This window comes from Vigna unguiculata, chromosome 6 (assembly GCF_037176805.1).
Source record: "Vigna unguiculata cultivar grain cowpea cultivar isolate G323 ecotype 2 chromosome 6, ASM3717680v1, whole genome shotgun sequence".
NCBI classification, from domain to species: Eukaryota; Viridiplantae; Streptophyta; class Magnoliopsida; order Fabales; family Fabaceae; genus Vigna; species Vigna unguiculata.
This window is the reverse complement of record NC_140797.1, coordinates 25,700,152-25,706,151: the sequence shown is the minus strand read 5'-3', so window position 1 is coordinate 25,706,151 and position 6,000 is coordinate 25,700,152. Positions and strand designations below refer to the sequence as shown.

The 6,000-nt window shown below is 26.8% G+C and overlaps 3 non-coding genes across 3 annotated transcripts; all 3 read left to right on the top strand.

The window, feature by feature from the left end:
- Positions 1-1,626: 1,626 nt before the first annotated feature.
- Positions 1,627-1,786, top strand: LOC114189370 (U1 spliceosomal RNA). Its single transcript, XR_003605673.2, has one exon. It is a non-coding gene; the product is annotated as a U1 spliceosomal RNA (small nuclear RNA).
- Positions 1,787-3,418: 1,632 nt separating this feature from the next.
- LOC114189310 (U1 spliceosomal RNA) lies at positions 3,419-3,577 on the top strand. Its single transcript, XR_003605614.2, has one exon. It is a non-coding gene; the product is annotated as a U1 spliceosomal RNA (small nuclear RNA).
- Positions 3,578-5,205: 1,628 nt separating this feature from the next.
- Positions 5,206-5,364, top strand: LOC114189360 (U1 spliceosomal RNA). The gene has a single exon (XR_003605663.2). It is a non-coding gene; the product is annotated as a U1 spliceosomal RNA (small nuclear RNA).
- The last annotated feature ends 636 nt before the right edge of the window (positions 5,365-6,000 follow it).

Genomic DNA, 6,000 nt, shown 5'->3' with positions numbered 1-6,000 from the left:
TAATATCAAGTTAAAATTTTAACTTCCATGTTTGGAATCTAATTTCATATTTTTGGTTGAGATGTTTCCATTATTATGTCTTTATGATCGTGTTGTTTATTTTTTAATAAAGGTGACTATAAGAATCATTGCAAAAAAGATATTACGTGTTTGAATCACAACACATAATATTGTGCTAGTTATTCGTGAGAAGAAAACAAAAGGCATCCATGATTAGAAATTCTTTATTATTATAATCTAGGGCAATATTCTTACGGGAAAGTTGAGAAGAAAGTAAAAATGTGTTAAAAAACTCTAGAACCACAGGCCACAAACATTTGCATGAGGTGGGATCATAATCCCTAATCAACTCACAAAGTGAAATCTAACTTGAAAACTACACAATTAAACAAATAACATAACAAAACCTCGTTAGCACAACAACCTTAACTCACGACAAAGCAATCAAGAATATAAAAACTAATACCATTACAATTTATTACGAATTTTAAACCTTTCATAATAAGGCACTTTGGAAGCTACGCATATAAATTATTAATTTACATCCAAGTATCACACACGAAACTTTTGATACTGATCAAAACTTAAAATAACAAAAAATTTAATAATGACTAAGTTAAAACCTTTATTTTTTTCAAATTTCATCTTACATCAAATCTTATCATATTTAATTAATTTTATTGAAAAATACATTACACTATTCTTTATATTATTCGTTCTTAAAAAGGCATTTGATTTATTTTAGAAAACTATTTTATTTTTACTTTCTCAGTGTGAGAGTGATTTTTTTTTTCTAAAACATAATTGTCGGAATGTAATTGATTTTGCTTTTTACTAATATTTTATAATCTTTTACTATATTTTTGAAGAATATAAATTATTTTATTTATATTTAAAATGCTTTATTAGTTGTACTTATACAATATCTGTTTGGTTATCATTACAAAATTCTAACTTTTAAATCTATGTTAACATTTAAATTTGTGAATTGCAACACATTCAATTCTTTACCATTGAACCACAAGTTTGATTTGTTAAAACATTTTATGTTTCAATTTATGATAATAATTTTTTTTCCAGTTTGAAAACTTTTTTTTCCTTTATTTGGTTTCACTTTTTATTTCAGGTGGAGTTTCTTGTCTTTATCATTTCTTAGTCTATCGTGCTTTAAGTATAGATTCTCTATCCTATTCGAGAACACCTTAAAATTAATTCTGATGAGTTATTCTTGTATAAGTATAAATAGTAAAACTAATATAATAATCAAACAAAAAACGGTTGTATAATTACAAGAAGAATTTAGATACCGATTTTAATTTATTTTTTTGTGCTAACCATAAAATAGTTGTGAAATATCAAGATCAAATTTAATGACCATTATGTTTTAAAAGGGATTATTTTTAATTATAAAACTTGTTTATATTTTTATTTTCAGAAAAAAGAAACTCAATTGCTTCTTTAATATGATATTAAAATAAGGTATAGATCAAATAAAGAGACACACCAAGTAACTTAGGGATGTTGGTTCTAATTTTCAAACTACTTTGCCTAATCCCACATCGAAAGTTTTAGTGGTTGAAGTAGGAAGAATACACTACAAAAGTGAGATGTGTGATACCTTAGAACATACCTACTTGGACGGGGTCAATAGATGATCATGAAGGTTTATGGCCTAGGGTAGTGGCTTTCATTGCACTTGGAAGGGGTGCTCCTCTAAGGTCTGTCCCAATGACAAAGCCTACATCATAATTTGTGGCAGTGGGATTAGCGTTCGCGCAACCCCTTCTAATATCAAGTTAAAATTTTAACTTCCATGTTTGGAATCTAATTTCATATTTTTGGTTGAGATGTTTCCATTATTATGTCTTTATGATCGTGTTGTTAATGTTTTTTATTTTTTATTAAAGGTGACTATAAGAATCATTGCAGAAAAGATATTACGTGTTTGAATCACAACACATAATATTGTGCTAGTTATTCGTGAGAAGAAAACAAAGGCATCCATGATTAGAAATTCTTTATTATTATAATCTAGGGCAATATTCTTACGGGAAAGTTGAGAAGAAAGTAAAAATGTGTTAAAAAACTTTAGGACCATAGGCCACAAACATTTGCATGAGGTGGGATCATAATCCCTAATCAACTCACAAAGTGAAATGTAACTTGAAAACTAAACAATTAAAAAAAGAACATAACAAAACCTCATTAGCACAACAATCTTATATCACGACAAAGTAATCTAGAATTTGAAATCTAATACCATTACAATTTATTACGAATTTTATACCTTTCATAATAATACACTTTGGAAGCTACGCATATAAATTATTAATTTACATCCAAGTATCACACACGAAACTCTTTATGCTGATCAAAACTTAAAATAACAAAAAAGTTAATAATGACTAAGTTAAAACCTTTATTTTTTTCAAATTTTAAATTTCATCTTACATCAAATCTTATCATATTTAATTAATTTTATTGAAAAATACATTACACTATTCTTTATATTATTCGTTCTTAAAAAGGCATTTGATTTATTTTAGAAAACTATTTTATTTTTACTTTCTCAGTGTGAGAGTAATTTTTTTTTCTACAACATAATTGTCTGAATGTAATTGATTTTGCTTTTTACTAATATTTTATAATCTTTTACTATATTTTTGAAGAATATAAATTATTTTATTTATATTTAAAATGCTTTATTAGTTGTACTTATAAAATATCTGTTTGGTTATCATTGCAAAATTCTAACTTTTAAATCAATGTTAACATTTAAATTTGTGAATTGCAACACATTCAATTCTTTACCATTGAACCACAAGTTTGATTTGTTAAAACATTTTATGTTTCAATTTATGATAATAATTTTTTTTCCACTTTGAAAACTTTTTTTTCCTTTATTTGGTTTCACTTTTTATTTCAGGTGGAGTTTATCATTTCTTAGTCTATCGTGCTTTAAGTATAGATTCTCTATCCTATTCGAGAACACCTTAAAATTAATTCTGATGAGTTATTCTTGTATAAGTATAAATAGTAAAACTAATATAATAATCAAACAAAAAACGGTTGTATAATTACAAGAAGAATTTAGATACCGATTTTAATATATTTTTTTGTGCTAAGCTTAAAATAGTTGTGAAATATCAAGATCAAATTTAATGAACATTATGTTTTAAAAGGAACTATTTTTAATTATCAAAACTTGTTTATATTTTTATTTTCAGAAAAAAGAAACTCAATTGCTTCTTTAATATGATATTAAAATAAGGTATAGATCAAATAAAGAGACACACCAAGTAACTTAGGGATGTTGGTTCTAATTTTCAAACTACTTTGCCTAATCCCACATCGAAAGTTTTAGTGGTTGAAGTAGGAAGAATACACTACAAAAGTGAGATGTGTGATACCTTAGAACATACTTACCTGGACGGGGTCAATAGATGATCATGAAGGTTTATGGCCTAGGGTAGTGACTTTCATTGCACTTGGAAGGGGTGCTCCTCTAAGGTCTGTCCCAGTGACAGAGCCTACGTCATAATTTGTGGTAGTGGGGTTTGCGTTCGCGCAACCCCTTCTAATATCAAGTTAAAATTTTAACTTCCACGTTTGGAATCTAATTTCATATTTTTGGTTGAGATGTTTCCATTATTATGTCTTTATGATCATGTTGTTAATGTTGTTTATTTTTTAATAAAGGTGACTATAAGAATCATTGCAAAAAAGATATTACGTGTTTGAATCACAACACATAATATTGTGTTAGTTATTCGTGAGAAGAAAATAAAGGCATCCATGATTAGAAATTCTTTGTTATTATAATCTAGGGCAATATTCTTAGGGGAAAGTTGAGAAGAAAGTAAAAATGTGTTAAAAAACTCTAGGACCATAGGCCACAAACATTTGCATGAGGTGGGATCATAATCCCTAATCAACTCACAAAGTGAAATGTAACTTTAAAACTACACAATTAAACAAATAACATAACAAAACCTCATTAGCACAACAATCTTAACTCACGACAAAGCAATCAAGAATATAAAAACTAATACCATTACAATTTATTACGAATTTTATACCTTTCATAATAATATACTTTGGAAGCTACGCATATAAATTATTAATTTACATCCAAGTATCACACACGAAACTCTTGATACTGATCAAAACTTAAAATAACAAAAAAGTTAATAATGACTAAGTTAAAACCTTTATTTTTTTCCAAATTTAAATTTCATCTTACATAAAATCTTATCATATTTAATTAATTTTATTGAAAAATACATTACACTATTCTTTATATTATTCGTTCTTAAAAAGGCATTTGATTTATTTTAGAAAACTATTTTATTTTTACTTTCTCAGTCTCAGAGTGGTTTTTTTTTCTAAAACATAATTGTCTGAATGTAATTGATTTTGCTTTTTACTAATATTTTATAATCTTTTACTATACTTTTGAAGAATATAAATTATTTTATTTATATTTAAAATGCTTTATTAGTTGTACTTATACAATATCTGTTTGGTTATCATTACAAAATTCTAACTTTTAAATCAACGTTAACATTTAAATTTGTGAATTGCAACACATTCAATTCTTTACCATTGAACCACAAGTTTGATTTTTTATAACATTTTATGTTTCAATTTATGATAATAATTTTTTTTCCACTTTGAAAACTTTTTTTTTCTTTATTTGGTTTCACTTTTTATTTCAGGTGGAGTTTATCATTTCTTAGTCTATCGTGCTTTAAGTATAGATTCTCTATCCTATTCGAGAACACCTTAAAATTCTGATGAGTTATTCTTGTATAAGTATAAATAGTAAAACTAATATAATAATCAAACAAAAAACGGTTGTATAATTACAAGAAGAATTTAGATACCGATTTTAATATATTTTTTTGTGCTAACCATAAAATAGTTGTGAAATATCAAGATCAAATTTAATGACCATTATATATTAAAAGGAACTATTTTTAATTATAAAACTTGTTTATATTTTTATTTTCAGAAAAAAGAAACTCAATTGCTTCTTTAATATGATATTAAAATAAGGTATAGATCAAATAAAGAGACACACCAAGTAACTTAGGGATGTTGGTTCTAATTTTCAAACTACTTTGCCTAATCCCACATCGAAAGTTTTAGTGGTTGAAGTAGGAAGAATACACTACAAAAGTGAGATGTGTGATACCTTAGAACATACTTACCTGGACGGGGTCAATAGATGATCATGAAGGTTTATGGCCTAGGGTAGTGACTTTCATTGCACTTGGAAGGGGTGCTCCTCTAAGGTCTGTCCCAGTGACAGAGCCTACGTCATAATTTGTGGCAGTGGGGTTTGCGTTCGCGCAACCCCTTCTAATATCAAGTTAAAATTTTAACTTCCCTGTTTGGAATCTAATTTCATATTTTTGGTTGAGATGTTTCCATTATTATGTCTTTATGATCGTGTTGTTTATTTTTTAATAAAGGTGACTATAAGAATCATTGCAAAAAAGATATTACGTGTTTGAATCACAACACATAATATTGTGCTAGTTATTCGTGAGAAGAAAACAAAGGCATCCATGATTAGAAATTCTTTATTATTATAATCTAGGGCAATATTCTTACGGGAAAGTTGAGAAGAAAGTAAAAATGTGTTAAAAACCTCTAGGACCATAGGCCACAAACATTTGCATGAGGTGGGATCATAATCCCTAATCAACTCACAAAGTGAAATGTATCTTGATAACTAAACAATTAAACAAATAACATAACAAAACCTCATTAGCACAACAATCGTAACTCACGACAAAGCAATCAAGAATTTGAAAACTAATACCATTACAATTTATTACGAATTTTATACCTTTCATAATAAGGCACTTTGGAAGCTACGCATATAAATTATTAATTTACATCCAAGTATCACACACGAAACTCTTGATACTGATCAAAACTTAAAATAACAAAAAAGTTAATAATGACTAAGTTAAAACCTTTATTTTTTTC